At 40.5% G+C, this 22,920-nt stretch overlaps 1 long non-coding RNA gene across 1 annotated transcript in view; it reads right to left on the reverse strand.

Moving 5' to 3' along the window:
• Positions 1–22,920, reverse strand: part of LOC135100266 (uncharacterized) — a 53,126-nt gene that overhangs the window by 17,965 nt on the left and 12,241 nt on the right. The window contains exon 2 of the long non-coding RNA XR_010268559.1: positions 2,220–2,400. This is a non-coding gene — a long non-coding RNA (uncharacterized LOC135100266). The remainder of the gene's footprint in view (positions 1–2,219; positions 2,401–22,920) is intronic.

Genomic DNA, 22,920 nt, shown 5'->3' on the forward strand with positions numbered 1-22,920 from the left:
TGGATGGTTGAATGGATGAATGGATGGATGGATGAATGGATGAGAGGATGGATGGATGGATGGATGGATGGATGGATGGATGAGTGGATGGATGGATGAGTGGATGGATGGATGAATGGATGGATGGATGGATGGATGAGTGGATGGATGGATGAGAGGATGGATGGATGAGAGGATGGATGGATGGATGGATGGATGGATGGATGGTCTGGACAGCAAACATTGTTGCCAAAATGTTATGTAAATGTTTCCCAAATGTGTGCCAGCTGTATAAGTTAGTGGATGTATAAGTTACGATCTTAAGTTAGCAAGATCGTAGGTTGTATTAGTATGTTATAAGTTACCTAGGTGTATTTGTTAATAAGTTACTCGATCATAAGTCACATTAGTGTGTAACATTGTAAGATGTATTAGTTAATAAGTTACTCTATCATAAGTCACATTAGTGTGTAAGACTGTAAGATCTATATTTACTTGCAGTACATGTCAAGTACAATTTTCAAATAATGAGAATACTTCTTTGAAAGTAGATATATAGATAAATGAAAAATAAGAATATTTAAAAATAAATTTCTAAAAAAATAATAGCTTTATAAACTGAAAGTTGTACTTCCTGTACCAAGCAATGTATATTTTCGTATTCTCTTGAAAGTAATAAACAAACAAAAGGAAGAAATCTGGGTTTGATTTGAAGCAGAGTGGCGTCTCATCACGTTGGAATCCTGATGCAAAAGAAACAAATACATGAACAAAACAGTAAATAGCAAGGAATGACAGAGTTGTGTTGTGGCGAGGCGATGTCTGCACTGCACGGCCTCACTGCGCCTTGCTCCGCCCTGCTCCTGCTTATATCACACACACACACACACACACACACACACACACACTGTATCTCTCAGCGTCATTTGCCACAAGTATAAGTCAACAGCAATGAAGTGTTGCTTTACATAGAGAACCCACACAGCGCCTCAAGACTCAATTCGTCCCCTTCTCTCTTCGACACAACCTTCCACACAAACATTCGCTCCCTTCTCGTCACACTTATCCATCCCTTCCTCTACACTGAGCATACTGGAGGATTTTTAGCTAGAATTCCTAAAATAAGAGCATAAGAAGTTAAGGGAAGCTGCAAGAAGCCACAAATCATTCATAAATCATCATTCATAAATGTATCTAATCTTCTTTTAAAGTTTTCTAACATGTCAACACTAACGACCTGATTACTGAGTCTATTCCATGCATCTACCACTCTATTTGAGAACGAATTCTTTCCTTTTTTTCTTTTTTAAATGTAATTCTTTCAAGCTTGGAGCTGTTATTTCTCCTTTACTGATTACTGACCCAGAGAATTTTGCTTACGTCTCATCTGAAAATCTCACCTCTTGCTAAAACGGTTTCCATGAAGTTATGTGTTGTGTCTCGTCTCAGCATAGAAGCAACAGGCAACTACAGGTGCCGATAATATTGATATAACATTAGCGTCTTCATCAGAGGGCTGGCTTAGGTTAGGTTACGCTACGTTACGTGTATACTATTTCAGTTCTTTAATCTCACTGCTGATTCCGTCATTGCGTAGGTAGCAATGTGTGTGTGTGTGTGTGTGTGTGTGTGTGTGTGTGATGAGCTGCCTATCCCCTTTGCAGTAAATGTAGTAAATGGAGAGAGGGAAGAAAAATGTAAATTAAAAGATATGAGACACTGAGAAAACATGGGCGAAGGAGGGAGAGGAGAAAGAAGAAGAAAGAAATAAAGAAAAGTCGAGAAAGGAGAGAGGAAATACTCAAGGAAGGGTAAATAGAAAAGATTTTTAACCTTGAAAAACAAATGGAAGAGAAAAATAAGAACAAAAGAGAAAGAAAGAAAAGACGAAAATGTAAAGAAAGGATGAAAGAGCGACAGAAAAAGACAGTGAAAGAAAAGTAGAAAAAGGAGTAAATTTATAAATAATTCTCAGTTTTCTCTCTCACTCACTCTTCTCTTTCTTTCTCTTCTTCTCCATCTCCCTCTCCCACTCACCCTCTCTCTTCCTCATCATAACTCCAACACGACCACATCATTTTGCAGAACTCCACTCCCTCTCCTTTTTCCTCTCTCCCACTGCCACTCCCCCCCCCCTCTCTCTCTCTCTCTCTCTCTCTCTCTCTCTCTCTCTCTCTCTCTCTCTCTCTCTCTCTCTCTCTCTCTCTCTCTCTCTCTCTCACACACACACACACACACACCTGGTAGCCGTCGTAGGTCCAGGACGCCCACATCTTGCAGGACTGGACATCAAAGGGGAAAAACTCCACGTTCATGTCACAGGAGGACTTGTAGATGCCGTGAGACAGCCACGTCACCTCCCCGCTCGAGGTGACGATCACGTTAGTGTTGATGGTGGCGGCAGAGTGCTGGGCGTCCGTGCTGAGGGAGAAGAGAAGCACGGGATGATGAGGTGGTGGTGGTGGTGGTGGTGGTGGTGGTTTTAGTGTTGTTGCTGATGTTGTTGTTATGACTTTTACTACTTCTACAATTACCGGTATATGCTGCTTTTACTACCACCACTACTACTGCTACTACTACTACTACTACTACTACTACTACTACTACTACTACTACTACTACTACTAATAATAATAATAATAATAATAGACTAATAATAATAATAATAATAATAATAATAATAATAATAATAATAATAATAATAATAATAATAATAATAATAATAATAATAATACCACTATCACTGTGTGTGTGTGTGTGTGTGTGTGTTCCTTCCAGTGAAGAACAAAATAATTTCCACAAGTGAACTATTTTCCTTGGGTTGAGTATTGTATAGTGGTATTCCTGGAATGGCTCCATGCGGCGTGCCGGGGTTCACCTTACAGTGCAGCTCAGCGTCCCCTTGTGTGGTGGAAGAGATCAGTGCCTTCCAGGAAACAACTATTTAATGAACCTAGTCAGTAATTCAACAGATGGACAGGAACGTACGTGAGAAAGAAACGAAAAATATTGGACAAATAAATAAATACATAAATAAATAAAATAATTAAACAATCAAATAAACAGTTCAATGAATCAAACAGATAGTAAATAAATAAATAAATAAGTGAATGAAGATAAATTTAACCAGTTTTCACCGTTCACTAAAAGGAAACCCCTTCCCCCCAAAAAAAGGACCACCATTGCCTAGACAAAAAGTGAAGGCGTGGCTACTGACGAATAACAAAACACTTAAGAGAACTACAGCTCTCATTCAGGAGTATTTCAAATTTCAGCAGATTTAAAAACAACAATAACAACAACAGCCAATAACAAAAACTCTCTCTCTCTCTCTCTCTAAACACGCCGACGCCTAGACAGTCTCTCTCTCTCTCTCTCTCTCTCTCTCTCTCTCTCTCTCTCTCTCTCTAAACACGCCGACGCCTAGACAGTCTTGCATCAAAAGAAAGGAAGAAATCATACAAGAGGAGTTTCAGCTTTCCAGAGCGGCCAGCAGACCAGTAAGTGATCTCGGGAGCTTGGTTTTCTGCAGTTGTTATCAAGTGGTTACCACTAGATAAGTGTGCATATTGGTCAGAACAAACAAGACTCTTGAGTCTGCTGCCATTTTCTGCGCATGCGCACTGAAGTGTAACCATGGCAACCAAACAACTGGCAGACCTGCGGAAGCTATGACGCAATCAGCTGGCCGAGATTAATAAAGATAAGTTGATCGACATTATACTGGCGTCTACACCAGCCAACGACGAGTTCCAGCAATTAAACCAAAAATTAGAAGATGTGATGAAGGAAATACAAGCACTTAAGACTACGATCGTGTCTCCTGACAGCATCATTAACAAAAACTACACCCAGCTCAAGGCTCGTGTCGATAAGCAACAAAAAATATTGGTCAAGCAACATCAACTCCTAGAAGCTTTAGATCGCAAGGAACGTGAAGCAAACATCGTCATCCTGGGCGTGCCTGACGAGAAGGAAGCATTGGATGGTGCTACATCAGACCAGGAGAAGCTTAACAAAATATGGGCCAAAGTGGGCATCAGTGACGTAGAGGGCACCCATCGTAGGCTGGGAAGGGAGATACCTACTCCGGGACAAGGACCAGCGCACGAGCATCCTGAACAACGCCAATCAACTTAAGTCTGCTGGTAACAACTTCAGCCGTATCTACATCCAGCGAGATGTTCACCCGAGCATCAGGAAGGAGTGGAGACGTTTGAGGGATGTAGAAGCTGCTGAGAAGGCTCTCCCAGAGAATGCTGGATGCGTCATCAGGTTGGACACTAAGGATCGTAAGCTATATAGGAATGATGTAATTGGTAGTTGGAATACACAGTTTTTTCTCTAGGTAGACCACAACAAGCTAGTTATGTAAAGATGATATCATGGAACGTTAATGCAGTGTGCACAAAGTTGGAGAAAGGTAATGTTCAGTCATTATTACTTGAATATGATGTTATTTGCCTTAACGAGGTGAAAACTTCTCTTCATGTGAATTTCCCTGAGTATGTTTCCTTTAAGAGTGCAACAGTTGGTACTGCAGACCGTGGAGGTACAGTTGTGTGTGTAAAGAACTGCTTGGCGGATTTAGTGGGTGAAGTAGATACCAGTAATAGTGAGCAGGTTTGGCTTCGTTTTCGTAACATCCAGGAGGTTTTATTTGTTTTTTGTTAATACCTCCTTGTGACTCTCAGTATTATTCCCATGACTTGTTTGCAGTGATTCAGGAAAAACTCACCACAAGATCTGTGAAAACTAGTTTTGTCATAGTGGGAGATATGAATACACGATTTGGCAGAAGTGTTAGAGATATATTAAATTTATTGGAACTTACTAATGCAGAAGACTTGTCATATCCATACATTCCTGATGATGTTGAGATACCTAGTGACAATGCAGAGCTTTTATCTACCATTTGTATTGATAACACCTTACTTGTGGTTAATAATCTTAAGTATCAAGACAAACATTTTCATGGAGGAAAGAGTTTCCGCAGGCGCGACACATGGATCTCCGAGGTAGATACGTGTGTTGTGTCTGCGAGAATACTTAGCCTTACAGTATTGACTTTGGGGTGTTACAGAGCAATGATCTCCCTTCAGACCACGCTCCCATCACACTCAGTATTGCCTGTAGAGGTGTGGACCTTAGCAGCCTGCTGGCCAGGGCAAGAATGTTGGGAGATCATGCCGTTCTTCACGGTAATGCCAATAAAATAAGACTATGTAAGAAACCTGTCAAGTTTAGCAATATAAACAAAGATCTGTTTGTAGAAAACATTCCTCATACGGATCCATTCAAAGGTTATTTGGATATGGACAATGTTGTGCAGGATTTATCTAACATGCTATATGCTTGTGCACAGAGCAGTGTGCGACAACATGAACCAACAGTTAACTACAACAGCAGTACTGGCAGATGGGAAAGATTACTGAATGATGCACATGACGCTACAGTGTGGAGAGCAATTAATTGGAAGGGTGATTACAGAATGAATGATTCCCAGGATGGTTAGTGTCCCAGCGACCAGGATTTTAAGGCACACCTCGAGGCAGTACTGAACCGATGAGACAGACTTTGACGGAAACAACGAGACAACTGACGTCACTATTCCTATCCTCGATGAGCCAATCACGCCTGGAGAGGTACACGAGCAGTCCAAGAAAATGAAACCTGATAAAGCCAACCAGTTCAGTGGTTGTGCAGTTTGGCAACTTTGTTTAACACAGTTTCTTACCAGGCATTCACCCTCACTCATGGATAAGGGCAAAGGTCTTTAAGTGTTTAAGAAAGGTGATAGAAAAGACTCTAGTAAAAACCGAGGTATCAGTGTGATTAACACCAGCAAAACTGTACGATATGGTTCTGTGGCGGCGGTTAAGCCTGTGGTTCAGACCTTACAGGGAGCAGGCTGGATCACAGAAGCAGCGTAGCTGTACTGAACATATCGTTACACTTCGTATTCTTTCTGACGTGGCCAGACGTAAGAAGGTGAAATTATTTATAACCTTTACTTACTTTTCCAAATCCTACGACTTAGTCCCGAGGCAGAAGTTGTTTGCAGTGTTGCGACGTATTGGGTGTGGCGCGGTGATGTTAGCGGCGTTGAAGGCCATGTATTGTGTTACGGGGAGCCTGGTGGGGGCGGTGGGGCTGTGGTAACAGCTACACGTGGGGTAAGGCAGGGGTTTAGTTAGTTTAGTTAGTTTAATTGGTAATGTTGTTCTGGTTCCCAATATAGAGTGATATATTCATTAGTTTTATCGTTTTGGTACCTAGCAAGATCAAATACACTGATAATGCACGTTTTTCGTACTACCCTTTCGTTTTCCAATATAGGCTACTTTCCATGCATTTTTTGGCATTTTTGTACGTAACAAGATAAAAAAAAAAAACATTCAAAATACTTGTTTTATGGTAATATTATTGTTTGTTTTTTTTCAGAAAGGGCGTTTTGCATGCGTTCATGCATTTTGGTACGTAAGTAGGTTAAAAACACTCGTAATGTTCTCTTTTCCAGTATAGAGACCTTTATGTTTTTTTTTTGTTTTTTTTGCGTTTTGGTGCCTAACACGTTAATAAAACTCAAAAGTCATATTTTTGGAAGCGTTTCTTTTGAATGTTTTTGAGCGTGGTGGGCACGAAAACGCTAAAAAGCATGCAGAGTACTATATATGGAAAGTAAAAGACATTACGAGAATAGTGTACGATGAGAGTTTTGAGCTTCTTAGGTACTAAATACTGAAACGCATAAATAGTATATCTATATTGAGAAAAAGAACATTTCCAAAAACGTGTAATTTGAATGTTTTTCACATTATTAGGTATCAAAGCGCCAAAATCACTGTAATGTTCACTATATGGTGAAACGAAATGACATTTCCAGAAACATGTCTTTTCAGTGTTTTTAAGCGAAGTAGGCACGAAAACGCCACAAAGCATGGAAATCACCATAGACGGGTCTTTTCATTGTTATTGAAGTAATAATAAACCAAAATGCAAAAACGCAAGAAACATTCTTTAGGGACAAAGATAATAACCCAAAAAGATAATAACCCCAAAACGCTAAAATACATAGAAAACACCTTATATTGGGACACAAAAGAACATTACAACAAACGTGTATTATAAGTATTCCTGACCTTAAGAACGTATCTTATGACTGTTTTTGTACATGCTAGACTGCAAAACGTTATAAGGCATGGAAAGCACTCGATATGGGAAAACAAAACATCATTACTAAAAATGTTCTTTTTTCAGTGTTTTGAGGTATTTACCTATGAAAAAGCTTAAAGCATGGAAAATCTCCCTAATTGAGACAGAGAGTAACATTAACAAAATCAAGTATTTTGAGTGTTTTTTTACGTACATAAACGCCAAAATGCATGCATAGTAAGTACCCTATATAGGTGAACAAAAGGACATTACGAGAAACGTGTATTAGGACTGTTTTGAGCTTGTTCGATACCAAAACGCAAAAACGCGTTGAATAGCACTCTTGTATGGACAAAGAGAACAACATTACCAAAAACTTGTATTTCGAGTGTTTTTTTATATTGTTAGGTACCAAAACGGCAAAATGCATGCGAATCACTCTCTATAGGGAAACGAATCGAAATTACCAGGAACGTGTCTTTTTAGGGTTTTTGAGTGTTTTAGTTACCAAAACGCTAAAATGCATGGAAAGCCCCTATTTTCAATACAAAAACATTTCCAAAAAGTTGTCTTTTGTGTGTTTTCGAGCTTCCTATGTACCTAAACGCTAAAATTCATGAAAATCACCCATTATGAAGAAAGAGAATAATATTACCAAAACTATGTATTATGAGTGTTTTTCAGCTTGTTATGTACAGAAACGGGGAAATGCATGAAATGTACCCTATATGGTGAAACATAACGAGATTACCAGAAACGTGTATTATGAATGTTATTGACCTTCTTAACAAAATGGTCAATAGCACTCTATATGTAGAAAAGAACAACATTATAAAGAAACATGTTATGAGTGTTATTTATATTGTTATGTACGAAAACGCGTGAATTCATGCAAAATATCCTATATTTTATAATGGAAAGACATTACGAGAAAAGTGTGTTATGAGTATTTTTCAGCTTCTTAGTGTCCAAAACTCGAAAACAACCTAATAGCATTATATATTATAGAGAAACAATAACATTACGAAAAACGTTTATTTTAATTTAGATTTTTTTTTTCTTTTGCAGTTTGTACCAAACAGCCAAAATTTATGCAATTCACTATATATATGGGGAAAATAAATAACATTACCATATAAATGTTTTTGGAGTGTTTTGGGCGTGTTATACACCAAAATGCTAAAGGGCATGGAAATAACCTTATATAGGAATACCGAAGAAGATTATGAAAACGTGTCTTTTGAGTGTTTTGAGCTTTTATTAATCTTTCCCTTGATCCCGTTTTCTTTTTAGATGCTTAGTAACTCTTCCTCATTATTTCTCCTTTTCTCGTTTTCTCTTTTCCGAAGTTCTTTTTTTCTTGTATTCTTTCTCTCCTTTTCTCCTTTCGTTTATTGATTTCTTATTATTTTCCATTCATTTTTTTATTTTTTAATGTATTTTCCTCTCTTCTTTCCTTCCGTCTCTCCTCATTTTTTCTTCTTTCTTTTCCTCCGTTTTCTTTTTTTTATTTTCTTTATTTTTTTGTTCCATTTATTTACTTACTTTCTAATTCTCCTTTCTCCTTTCTTTCGTTCCTTTATTCCTTTCTTTTTTCCAGTTCTGTCTTATTTCCTAATTTATCCACCTTCTTCTCTTCTCCCTTCCTTCTCTTCCTCCCTTTTCCTTTTCATCCATTCCCCTCTTCATTTTCTTTCTTTTCTTTAGATTACTCTCATACTCCATTTTCACCCTTCCTTACATCTTCCTTTCTTCTTCATTTTTCTTCTTTTTTCTTTCTTCTTCTTCTTCTATATTCTTTTTCCCTGCCTTCTCTCTCTCTCTCTCTCTCTCTCTCTCTCTCTCTCTCTCTCTCTCTCTCTCTCTCTCTCTCTCTCTCTCTCTCTCTCTCTCTCTCTCTCTCTGTTGACGTGACTGGGAGTGTTGTTGGCCTCTACCTTGCCACACAGCCTTGCCCTGTATTGTCTTTGCTCTTGATCTTGATGCGGCACACTTATTTCCTCCCCTAAGGATTCAAAGGTCGCGCCAGAAATTCAAAATCCGATTGAGGAAGGCACTTGATGTCGGGTGATCGAAGGAGGACGAGACCCAAAGACGCCGGAAGCCTATTTGTGATGTGCGTGTCCTTTTTACCAAGCGTGTTCTCGTCATCTCATCGGGAATTGACGCTGTTTACTCCCTCCTCTCCGTTTCCTTCCCTCAACACACACCGGAATGTTTTCTGAGGAGCTGTGTTTCTTTAAGTGTCTTCTTGTGATCCTTATAGTTAAGGTTTGTGATTGTTTTTACAGTTCACGTAAGTGTTTTTTTTTTTTTTTTGAGTCTTTCGTAATATTGTTTGATTTGATTGACATTGTTTTTTTGGTTGTGTTCGTTTAGTGCTTTTAATTTTGTTATCATACTGTGTTTATACTTTCCCTTATCTTTTATTCTCTTCACTATCTTTTCATCCTCCTTCTTAATTTTTTCACACTTTCCCATTTCAGTTGTCTTTTCGATCATTAAATAAAACAATCAAGATTAAAAATGGTACTTTACGGCGAACGATTTGACTACAGCAAGACCCAGCAGCTCACCGAGGTGCAGAAGCGGGTGGCCCGGTGCAGAGCAGAGGCCGCCCGGAAGAGCCGAGAGCAGGCCCGCCTCTGGCGCGCCAAGAAGAGCAAAGCACCACAGGGGCAGGGCGACGCTCCCGTGTTGGAGCACCCTACCTGCCAAGCCACCAACTTGATGGCGACTAAACATTGATGATGACTTAACGGAGGCCAAATCTCCCCTGGCCAAATCTGATATTCACTAAACTGAGGCCAAATCTCCCCTGGCCAAACCTGATGATGACTTAACGGAGGCCAAATATCCCCTGGCCACACCTGATATTGACTAAACTTAGGCCAAATCTCCCCTGGCCAAACCTGATGATGACTTAACGGAGGCCAAATCTTCCCTGGCCAAACATGATGATGACTAAAAGGCCAAATCTCCCCTGGCCATACCTGATGATGACAAAAAGGCCAAATCTCCCCTGGCCAAACCTGATATTGACTAAACTTAGGCCAGATCTCCCCTGGTCAAAACCTGATATTGATTAAACAGAGGCCAAATCTCCCCTGGCCAAACCTGATGATGACTTAACGGAGGCCAAATCACCCCTGGCCAAAACGTGATATTGACTAAACGGAAGCCAAATCTCCCCTGGCCAAACCTGATGATGACTTAATGGATGCCAGATCTCCCCTGGCCAAACCTGATGATGACTAAAAGGCCAAATCTCCCCTGGCCAAACCTGATATTGACTAACTGAAGGCCAAATCTCCCCTGGCCACACCTGATATTGACTAAACGGAGGCCAAATCTCCCCTGGCCAAACCTGATGATGACTTAACGGAGGCCAGATCTCCCCTGGCCAAACCTGATGATGATTAAATGGCCAAATCTCCCCTGGCCATACCTGATGATGACAAAGAGGCCAGATCTCCCCTGGCCAAACCTGATATTGACTAAACGGAGGCCAAATCTCCCCTGGCCAAACCTGAAGATGACTTAACGGAGGCCAAATCTCCCCTGGCCAAACCTGACGATGATTTAACGGAGGCCAAATCTCCCCTGGCCAAACCTGATATTGACTAAACGGAGGTCAAATCTCCCCAAACCTGATGATGACAAAGAGGCCAAATCTCCCCTGGCCAAACCTGATATTGACTAAATTTAGGCCAAATCTCCCCTGGCCAAACCTGATATTGACTAAATTTAGGCCAAATCTCCCCTGGCCAAACCTGATATTGACTAAACTTAGGCCAAATCTCCCATGGCCACAACTGATGATGACTTAACGGAGGCCAGATCTCCCCTGGCCAAACCTGATGATGATTAAAAGGCCAAATCTCCCCTGGCCATACCTGCTGATGACAAAAAGGCCAGATCTCCCCAGGCCAAACCTGATATTGACTAAACGGAGGCCAAATCTCCCCTGGCCAAACCTGATGATGAGTTAACGGAGGCCAAATCTCCCTTGGCCACACCTGATATTGACAAAATGGAGGCCAAATCTCCCCTGGCCAAACCTGATGATGATTTAACGGAGGCCAAATCTCCCCAAACCTGATGATGACAAAGAGGCCAAATCTCCCCTGGCCAAACCTGATATTGACTAAATTTAGGCCAAATTTCCCCTGGCCAAACCTGATATTGACTAAACTTAGGCCAAATCTCCCATGGCCAAACCTGATGATGACTAAAAGGCCAAATCTCTCCTGGCCACACCTGATGATGAATTAACGGAGGCCAAATCTCCCCTGGCCACACCTGATATTGACTAAACTTAGGCCAAATCTCCCCTGGCCAAACCTGATGATGACTTAACGGATGCCAGATCTCTCCTGGCCAAACCTAATGATGATTAAAAGGCCACATCTCCCCTGGCCATACCTGCTGATGACAAAAAGGCCAGATCTCCCCTGGCCAAACCTGATATTGACTAAACGTAGGCCAAATCTCCCCTGGCCAAACCTGATATTCACTAAATAGATGCCAGATCTCCCCTGGCCACACCTGATATTGACTAAACGGAGGCCAAATCTCCCCTGGCCTAACCTGATATTGACTAAACGGAGGCCAAATCTCCCCTGGCCTAACCTGATGATGACTTAACGGAGGCCAAATCTCCCTTGGCCAAACCTGATATTGACTAAACGGAGGCCAAATCTCCCCTGGCCAAACCTGATGATGACAAAGAGGCTAAATCTCCCCTGGCCAAACCTGATATTGACTAAACGGAGGCCAAATCTCCCCTGGCCAAACCTGATATTGACTAAACGGAGGTCAAATCTCCCCAAACATGATGATGACAAAGAGGCCAAATCTCCTCTGGCCAAACCTGATATTGACTAAATTTAGGCCAAATCTCCCCTGGCCAAACCTGATATTGACTAAACGGAGGCCAAATCTCCCATGGCCACATCTGATGATGACTTAACTAAGGCCAGATCTCCCCTGGCCAAACCTGATGATGACTAAAAGGCCAAATCTCCCCTGGCCACACCTGATATTGACTAAATTTAGGCCAAATCTCCCCTGGCCAAACCTGATATTGACTAAACGGAGGCCAAATCTCCCCTGGCCACACCCGATAATGATTAAACGGAGGCTAAACCTCCCCTGGCCAAACCTGATATTGACTAAACTTAGGCCAGATCTCCCCTGGCCAAACCTGATATAGACTAAACGGAGGCCAAATCTCCCCTGGCCACACCTGATGATGACTTAACGGATGCCAAATCTCCCGTGGCGAAACCTGATATTGACTTAACGGAGGCCAAATCTTCCCTGGCCACACCTGATATTGACTTAACGGAGGCCAGATCTCCCCTGGCCAAACCTGATATAGACTAAACGGAGGCCAAATTTCCCATGGCCACACCTGATATTGACTAAATGAAAGATAAATCTCCCTTGGCCAAACCTGATGATGACTTAAAGGCCAAATCTCCCCTGGCCAAATCTGATGATGACTAAAAGGCCAAATCTCCCCTGGCCACATTTGATATTGACTTAACGGAGGCCAAATCTCCCCTGGCCACACCTGATATTGATTAAATGAAGGCCAAATCTCCCCTGGCTAAACCTGATGATGACTAAAAGGCCAAATCTCCCATGGCCACATTTGATATTGACTTAACGGAGGCCAAATCTCCCCTGGCCACACTTGATATTGACTTAACGGAGGCCAAATCTCCCCTGGCCACACCTGATATTGATTAAATGAAGGCCAAATCTCCCCTGGCTAAACCTGATGATGACTAAAAGGCCAAATCTCCCCTTGCCAAACCTGATATTGACTAAACGGAGGCCAAATCTCCCCTGGCCACACCTGATATTGACTTAACGGAGGCCAAATCTTCCATGGCCAAACCTGATATTGACTAAACGGAGGCCAAATCTCCCCTGGCCACACCTGCTGACCAAACCTACCGTGGACAAACTTGATGACAAACCAAACTTACCCTGGACAATCCTAAAGACGACGACCAAACCTACCCTGGCCAAACCTATCCTGGCCAAACCTGATGACGACCGAAGCCTACCCTGACCACATATAACTGCTAGCAAATTTCTCGTGGTCGGGAAAACTTCTCTTTTCTTATTTTCGCTTATCTTTCCATCTTTTAAAATCTTCATTCATTCTTACATACATTCATACAGAGATATCATTTATAAGAGAGAGAGAGAGAGAGAGAGAGAGAGAGAGAGAGAGAGAGAGAGAGAGAGAGAGAGAGAGAGAGAGAGAGAGAGAGAGAGAGAGAGAGAGAGAGAGAGAGAGAGAGAGAGAGAGAGAGAGAGAGAGAGAGAGAGAGAGAGAGAGAGAGAGAGAGAGAGAGAGAGAGAGAGAGGCTAGAAATGAATGGGTGTGATAAGCAGTCTCTCTCTCTCTCTCTCTCTCTCTCTCTCTCTCTCACACACACACACACACACACACACTAGTCAATTACTAGTTAAAGATTAATCAGTGAAATAAATACATAACATTATGTTAATAAGTTTTCTAAAAGGAAAAGGAAATACTTGTACTTCCCCTTCCCCCCGCATAGTATTCATGAAATCTTACTGAATTGTTAACTTATGTTTATTATATATATATATATATATATATATATATATATATATATATATATATATATATATATATATATATATATATATATATATATATATATATATATATATATATATATTGAATGGAGAGTAGACTCTCTCTCTCTCTCTCTCTCTCTCTCTCTCTCTCTCTCTCTCTTTCTCTCTCTCTCTCTCTCTCTCTCTCTCTCTCTCTCATAAACACTAACCCTTTTCATTGTTCCTTCCCTCCCTCCTTCCTTCCTTCGTGAATACCTTGTAATTAATTAAAGAACACCTGCAGAGACCAAACATCAAGAAAAGAAAGATGTAACAGTCCACTTTTTAAACATACATTTTCCTTGATGTAATTTTGAAATAAGAGAATGTTAAATGTGTTTTTCATGACATACTTTGTTAATTTCATCAGTTCTTTTCTAGGAGTGTGCTATTATATAATGAAAGCCAGAGGAGGAGGCAGTAGACACCTGCCGAAATGATTATTACTCCCAGTGAGGTCTAAAGCACTGTTCAGGGGGTGCTGTGAACTTATCATTAAACCCAGCTGTGACCTCACTGAACGTTTCCCTTTGTGTCTCACAACACAAGGGGGCAGTCACAGCCTGCCCTCTAAAGACAACTCTCTTCCTCCACACAAAACTACAAGCACCTAATAACACATACACCCTTCACTCAAAAATTTTAAAATCATCATGGCGACTCCTACACCAGCCTCGGAGTCCCCATCTGGGGAGGGGACCATAAATGTCCCCAGGTCGGACTGCCTTTCTGTCGACAACCCCAAGTGTCTTGACATCCCCCCTCAACTTTTTCTTCATTAACTTCTGCAACATTCGCGGTCTAAGATCTAATTTTCAATCTGTAGAACACCACCTCTCCTCTTCTAAACCTCATCTTCTTTTCCTCACTGAAACTCAGGTGTCTGAGGCAACTGACAGTAGCCCCTTTTCTGTTCCCTCCTACTTTCTCTATCCTCATTTTCGATCCAAAGCTGGATGCTGCGTTTATGTGCGCAATGACTTAACCTGCTCTCGTGCCCACGCTCTTGAATCTTCCGAGTTTTCCATCATCTGGCTACGACTACAGAGTCACTCTCATACTAAATTTATCTGTGCTGTATACCTCTCACCTAACTCCTCTGACTATAAGAAATTCTTTGACTACTTAACTTCCAAAGTGGAGTACATTCTGACCCTCTTCCCTTTTGCAGAGATCTCCATTCTTGGAGACTTCAATGTTCACACACCAGCTTTGGCTTTCCTCTCCCTTCACTGACCATCCTGGTGAAATAGCCTACAACTTTGTTATCCTCCATGACCTAGAGCAATTGGTGCAACACCCTACTCGTATTCCTGACCGTCTTGGAGATAAGCCCAACATTCTTGACCTTTTCCTGACCTCTAATCCTTCTGCTTATGCTGTCACCCTTTCTTCTCCGTTGGGCTCCTCCGATCACAATCTCATATCTTTATCTTGTCCTATTACTCCAATCCCTCCTGAGGAAGGTGCCTCTGGCGTTTTGCCTCTGCTAGTTGGGGGGACCTGAGGAGGTATTTTGCTGATTTTCCTTGGAATGACTACTGTTTCCGTGTCAGAGACCCGGCTTTGTGTGCTGAGCGCATAACAGAGGTGATGGTGTCTGGCATGGAGGCGTACATTCCTCACTCTTTTTCTCGTCCTAAACCTTCTAAACCTTGGTTTAACACAGCTTGTTCTCGTGCTATACATGATAGAGAGGTGGCCCACAAAAGGTACTTAAGCCTTCCATCACCAAAATCTCATGCACTTTATATTTCTGCCCGGAACCATGCCAAGTCTGTTCTCCAACTAGCCAAAAACTCCTTCATTAACAGAAAATGTCAAAACCTTTCAAGATCTAACTCCCCTCGTGATTTCTGGCATCTAGCCAAAAATATCTCCAATAACTTTGCTTCTTCTTCTTTCCCTCCTCTATTTCAACCAGGTGGCACCACTGCTATCACATCTATTTCTAAAGCTGAACTCTTTGCTCAAACCTTTGCTAAAAACTCTACCTTGGACGATTCTGGGCTTGTTCCTCCCTCTCCTCCACCCTCTGACTACTTCATGCCACCTATTAAAATTCTTCGCAATGATGTTTTCCATGCCCTCGCTGGCCTAAACCCTCGGAAGGCTTATGGACCTGATGGGGTCCCTCCTATTGTTCTCCGAAACTGTGCCTCCGTGCTTGCACCTTGCCTAGTCAAACTCTTTCAGCTCTGTCTGTCAACATCTACCTTTCCTTCTTGCTGGAAGTTTGCCTACATTCAACCTGTTCCTAAATAGGGTGACCGTTCTAATCCCTCAAACTACCGTCCTATTGCTTTAATTTCCTGACTATCTAAAGTTTTTGAATCTATTCTCAACAGGAAGATTCTTAAACATCTATCACTTCACAACCTTCTATCTGATCGCCAGTATGGGTTCCGTCAAGGCCGCTCTACTGGTGATCTTCTGGCTTTCCTTACTGAGTCTTGGTCATCCTCTTTTAGAAACTTTGGTGAAACTTTTGCTGTTGCCTTGGACATATCAAAAGCTTTTGATAGAGTCTGGCACAAAGCTTTGATTTCCAAACTACCCTCCTACGGTTTCTATCCTTCTCTTTGTAACTTCATCTCAAGTTTCCTTTCTGACCGTTCTATTGGTGCTGTGGTAGACGGTCACTGTTCTTCTCCTAAATCTATTAACAGTGGTGTTCCTCAGGGTTATGTCCTGTCACCCACTCTCTTCTTATTATTCATCAATGAACTTCTAAACCAAACTTCTTGTCCTTTCCACTCCTACGCTGATGAAACCACCCTGCACTTTCCCACGTCTTTTCATAGACGTCCAACCCTTCAGGAAGTATACATTTCATGCAGGGAAGCCACAGAACGCCTGACTTCTGATCTTTAAAATCTGCGATTGAGGTAGGACAAACTTAGTATTGTTCAGTGTTTCAAAACTCAATCCTTCCATCTATCAACTCGACACAACCTTCCAGATAACTATCCCCTCCTCTCCAGTGACATCCAACTGTCTCCCTTTTCTACACTGAGCGTTCTCGGTCTATCCTTTACTTCTAAAGTAAACTTTACTTTATTTTTAATTTACTATCCTTTACTATCTTAACTGCAAACTTCACATCTCATCTCTAGCTAAAACAGGTTCTATGAACTTAGGCGTTCTGAGTCGTCTCTGCCAGTTTTTTCTCCCCCACCCCCTTACCAGCAGCTCACTCTGTACAGGGCCCTTATCCGCCTATGTATAGAGTATGCTTCATATGTATAGGGGGGGGGTGTTCCACTTATACGATTCTTTTAGACAAGGTGGAATCAGATGTTTTTTGTCTTAGCAACTCCTCTCCTCTAACTCACTGTCTTCAGCCTCTCTCTCTCTCTCTCTCTCTCTCTCTCTCTCTCTCTCTCTCTCTCTCTCTCTCTCTCTCTCTCTCTCTCTCTCTCTCTCTCTCTCTCTCTCTCTCTCTCTCTCTCTCTCTCTCTCTCGCAGTGTTGTATCTCTTGCTATCTTCTACCGCTATTTTTATGCTAACTGCTCTTCTGATCTTGCTAACTGCATGCCTCCCTCCTCCCACGGCTTCGCTGCACAAGTCTTTTCTTTCTCTTACCCATATTCTGTCCACCTCTCTAATGCATGCAAGAGTTAACCAGTATTCTCAATCATTCATCCCTTTCTCCGGTAAACTCTGGAACTCCCTTTCCACTTCTGTATTTCCTCCCTCCTATTTTCAAGAGGGAGGTTTCAAGAAACTTATCCTTTAATTTTTGAAGACCACTTTTTGACTGTTCGGGGACCGGCGCCTCAGTGGCCTTTTTTAATTATGATCTTGTTGCCCTTGGCTGGTGCCTCTCCTTCATAAAAAAAAAAATATATATATTGTAACGAAAAGGGAGGAAACGGACAGAAAGGTGCGAAAGGTGAGAGGGAAGGGAAGGAGAAAGGGAGGGAGGCACGCTGGGTCAACACCTCGCGGCTCTAGTCTCGGGAACGCGAATTTACTCAACCTACACGAATACTGAAGTGTGTGTGTGTGTGTGTGTGTGTGTGTGTGTGTGCTTTTCTCTGCCACTTTTGCACTTCCAGTCTCAAGCATGTTTACAAGCAACTTTCCATTACGGTGACAGCTTCAGCTTCAAAGACACGAGCGATAAGTCAGTAAAGCAGTAATCTATCAGTTGCAATTCTTATTTTCTATAAACATTGAGTAAGTGGGTTCTTGAACGTTTCAGCATCTTTTGTTTACTATTTTTAACAGGCTATAGCAGAAGGTATAAAGATTTCTGAAGGTGTTTTCCTTCTTCTAAAAAGTTTAGCGAGGATTCTGCATCTTTATACAGAAAAAATAAATAAATAAAAATAAATAAATAAATAGCATGCCTGTGAAACGAACTCATCAGCTCTGTAGTCTGTGAAACAGTCCGATGAGCACCTCAAACGTTTACCACTACGGGTTAATCCTCAGGTCCACGACAAATGACATAATTACAGCGAGATTCAGCCATTCAGTACAGACCATTGTCTTTTCCCAGCCACCTCCTGATCCTGGCATATGAATGATGTATTTACGCTGAGTGTAGTTTGTCTAGGAGTCTCGCATGAGGGTCCTTGTCAGGGGCTTTCCAGAAATCGAGATGTATTTCACTGGTGAGCATTGGCCTATTCCTGTGTTCATGAATATCGTAAGAGAAATCCATCTGGAAATTGAGGATAAACATTGGCTCCTGCTTCCCTGCTGGTTACCTGTGCTTGCTGAATTTATTATTTATTATTTATTATTATTACTTATCTTGATTACTTCACTGCAGGGGCTATTTTTGCTAACACACACACACACACACACACACACACACACACACACACACACACACAGAGAGAGAGAGAGAGAGAGAGAGAGAGAGAGAGAGAGAGAGAGAGAGAGAGAGAGAGAGAGAGAGAAGAGAGAGAGAGAGAGAGATGGAGAGAGAGAGAGAGAGAGGAGAGAGAGAGAGAGTCTACGTATGGTGCGCAGTCGCATTTTACAGAAGTATTTTTAATGACCGCAATAATGTTGTCGTGTAATGCTTATCGGTAAACAACATGCTTTTTGATGATGTTTTTCTTGTTATAAGATACTGTAATATTCCACAGCCTGCAAAAAATAATATTAAACAATTCGCAATTTGACTCAGCGGCACCTCCGAGGCTGCGACAATGCAACCGTGTGTCCGTCATGTCACAGAGCACACCCGCGAGTCCCGTACATTTTCAACTCCACTGACGGGTAAACAAAGCCTTACAATGCATATGTGTATACAACATTTCCTACTTAGAATTACGCGTTATTTCACCTCTTTCAGTATTTGCAGAAAGTCGCGTTACGCCCTGTGTTTATCTCTCCCTCGATCCGAGAGAGAGAGAGAGAGAGAGAGAGAGAGAGAGAGAGAGAGAGAGAGGAGAGAGAGAGAGAGAGAGAGAGAGAGAGAGAGAGAGAGAGAGTTGGAGGAAGGGATAATGAAGGAATGGAGGAAGGAAGGAAGGAGGGTCTGGAAATCTTATTCATGGTATAAATGTACTTAAAGCTTCCTGGACGAGGCAAGATGGACTCCGAGCCAAAAATGGGAAAGTAAATTTTCAAAAATATATAGAAGCCCATCGAGGCGAACAGGGAAATGAAAAATTGCAACTGAAAATATTAACATGAACCCTCCCCCAAATAAATAAATAAATAAATAAATAAGTAAGTAAATAAATAAATAAATAAATAAATGAATAAACTGAAGGAGAAAATATCAACTTGAGAAAAAAAAAGACAAAATAGATTGTGTAAAATAAAGGAGATAAATGTGTATATCAATGACAACACCATTAAAAGGACAAAAAAAAAAAAAAAAAAGAGAGGAAAAAAAAACGATAAAAATTCATATCTGGAGGAAAGAAATTCAAGGAAAAACAGAATAGATATGTATACAAATAGAAACAACATTGGAAGGGAAAATAAATAAAAGGAAAGAAAAAAAATCACGACCACGAGTAAGGTAATCAAAATAAAAGAAAATTAAAGGAAATAGACACAAATTACGACAAATAAAGGAAAACAATAATGACAGCAAGAAAATAAAATAAAAAATACCAACACAAAGCAAAATATAACAACATTCATAACACAATAATAATAATATAAAAAAAAGTCAATTGATGTCATTCGAATTGTGAAAGTCTCCGCCGCGCATCCAATGACAAAATGTGCAAGAGAAGATCAGGACACAGGTGAAATCGCACCTCAAGACAGAGCAAGAGAAAAGAAGAAAAAAAAAAAAATAAATAAATAAAATAAGATACAGAAACATGACAGATTGTGGACATGAAAAAAAAAAAAAAAAGCATTTTAACCCCTTTCACTGCTAGACAAATTTTCTTCTTTAATACCTATAACTTTTTAGATGCTATTTTTGTGCTAAGCCAAATAAGGTACTTTTATTCCGGCACCATGGAAGTGCTGGAAGAGAGGGGAAAAAAAACAGAAGGAAAAAGGGGAAACTCATATCCTATACCATTTCAATAAGAGTATTAATGGATATTTTCATTCATTCTTGAGTTACAACATGGGAAGAGAAAGTTTTTTTTTTTATATATCACTTTTTTTTTTCATTCTAAATCAAAGTTGATTTTAATTTCAGGTTCCTTTGATATTTCGAATAACAGATGCTTTAATTTCTACGTGACTTTGAAGGAAATGAAAGACATTGATTTTCTATATCATGAACAATGTTGATTATTTTTCTGATTTATCTATTAATCCTACACCTCAGGAACAAGTCAAACAGTGTGGCAAACTTCACTTTCTCCCTGGCTGAAAGTATTCCAGAAACGTGATGAAAAAACGGCAGGGAATTTCATGATCATTAATCGAACAAAAATCAATATATGAACGAATCAGCTGCTTCATGTCAAGGGTTTGCAAAGACCGAGAAGTGAGGATGGAACAGTACGAAGTAGTTGCCAGTACTGATGGGGATGATGATGACGGCAATAATGATAAGGATTATGCCAAAAATTATGTTAAAAAAAAAAAACATGCTAAAAAAAGATTATGAACACGACAAAAATAATGATGAAAATTACTTCCTATGACCTCTAAACATTTACACACACACACACACACACACACACACACACACACATCAATACAAATAAACCCAGTCATTATTCCATCAATCAAAAACACACACAACACGAGAGTAAGAGTAAGAGGACACTTCAACACGCCTTACACTGGAGCAACAAATAATACACACTTCATCTCACACTCAACGCACATCACTGAGAGAGAGAGAGAGAGAGAGAGAGAAAGAGAGAGAGAGAGAGAGAGAGAGAGAGAGAGAGAGAGAGAGAGAGAGAGAGAGAGAGAGAGAGAGAGAGAGAGAGAGAGAGAGGATGTGTCAAAGTTAATCCAAAGCTTTACGTTCTAATATCCAGACGCACGTTCGCCTCCATCATTCCAATTGCCTTGTGCTTATCTTGCTCTGGGTCTCATTGTGAAAGGCTGGGATTTGATGGCGGGGGAGGTGAGTCGGTTGTCCTTTTTTTTTCCTATCTATCTATTTATTTATTTACTTATTTATTATTATTATTATTATTATTATTATTATTACTATTATTATTATTATTATTATTATTATTATTATTATTATTATTTGTGTGTGTGTGTGTGTGTGTGTGTGTGTGTGTGTGTGTGTGTGTGTGTGTGTGTGTGTGTGTATGTGCAGCCTTAGGAGGGAGGAAGGGAGGGAGGGTGGGGGAAGAAATAAGTAAAAAAGAAAGAAAGAAGGAAAGAAATAAAGAAAAAGAAAGAAAGAAAAAAAAAGAAAGAAAACGAAAAATAACCCACGACAAAAAGAAAACGGGAGAGGGAAAGGAAGAGAAAATTAAAGAAATTATGAAATAAAAAAGTGAAGTAAAAAAAACATACGTACATACATTTCTACAGACAAACATACACACACACACCAAAAAAAGCAAGACTGACAAAAACTAAAAAAAAAAACAAAAAAAAAAACAAAGGAAACAAAACAGAGACAAACAGACAGACAGACACACAGACAGACAGGCAAGGAAGCGGACAATTATATAGACATTAAAAAAGAAAACTAAAAAATAAAGAGAAGTTAAGAAAAAATAAAGAAAGCTGCAGAAAAAAAAAAAACACTTTACTGTGAGTCGCTCCATTGCAGGTTTTTAATACTAGACGGGAAAATAAGAAAGTTTTGATGTTAACGGCGTAACTTGGGAGATATTAGCTGTGATGGAAGGCGGGGCTCACTGCTGCCAGGACTTATAATGACGCACTAATACCTTGCAGGCGAGAGGGAAGAAATTAAATACCAAACAATTAAGCTGACAGGAAAACATGTAATAGTACAGGAGGACAATGCTGAAAAGAAGGAAAAAAAAATGAAAAAAAAGAAAAAAAAATGAAAGATATAGCAAGAAAAAAACAAGAAAGGTACGGAAAGGAAAAGAACAAAACGAATATGAAAAAAAACAAAGAAAGAAAAAGAAATATGAAAGAAAAAGAAAAAAAGATGTTTTGTTTTCTATGTTACTTTACCAGCAAAATCCGGCAAAATTGGCAAAACATTTAGCACAAAGCCACTGTGGGAACTATTGATGTTGACAAACAAAAAAAAAGTTTCCTATAGAACTAAAAAAATAAAATGAAGGTGTGCCGGTTCCGAGTGTTGGCCCAGGGCTGGTGCTCATAGCGTCACCCTTCCTGGGCTTCGGCATATAGAGTAGAATGGCCAAGTTCCTTTTTCCACTGTCTTTACGTTACCAGTCACAGTTGACCGGCTCGTATTTAAAGCTGGGTAAACCTAGGAGAGGGCAATAATCTCAAAAAAATTCCAGCTGTCACCAGGATTCGAACATTGTAGTCAGACGCGCTACCAACTGAGCTACCGCGGTCCAGATACTTAGCTTATACTAAGGCCTGAGAGAGAGAGAGAGAGAGAGAGAGAGAGAGAGAGAGAGAGAGAGAGAGAGAGAGAGAGAGAGAGAGAGAGAGAGAGGACTTAAACAGAGGAACCAACTTTGAATTTATACAAGAGAAACTCACTGTGGAAAATAATAAAAGGTAGAGCGATTAAAGAGAGGAAGAATTCA

This window comes from Scylla paramamosain, chromosome 5 (assembly GCF_035594125.1).
Source record: "Scylla paramamosain isolate STU-SP2022 chromosome 5, ASM3559412v1, whole genome shotgun sequence".
NCBI classification, from domain to species: Eukaryota; Metazoa; Arthropoda; class Malacostraca; order Decapoda; family Portunidae; genus Scylla; species Scylla paramamosain.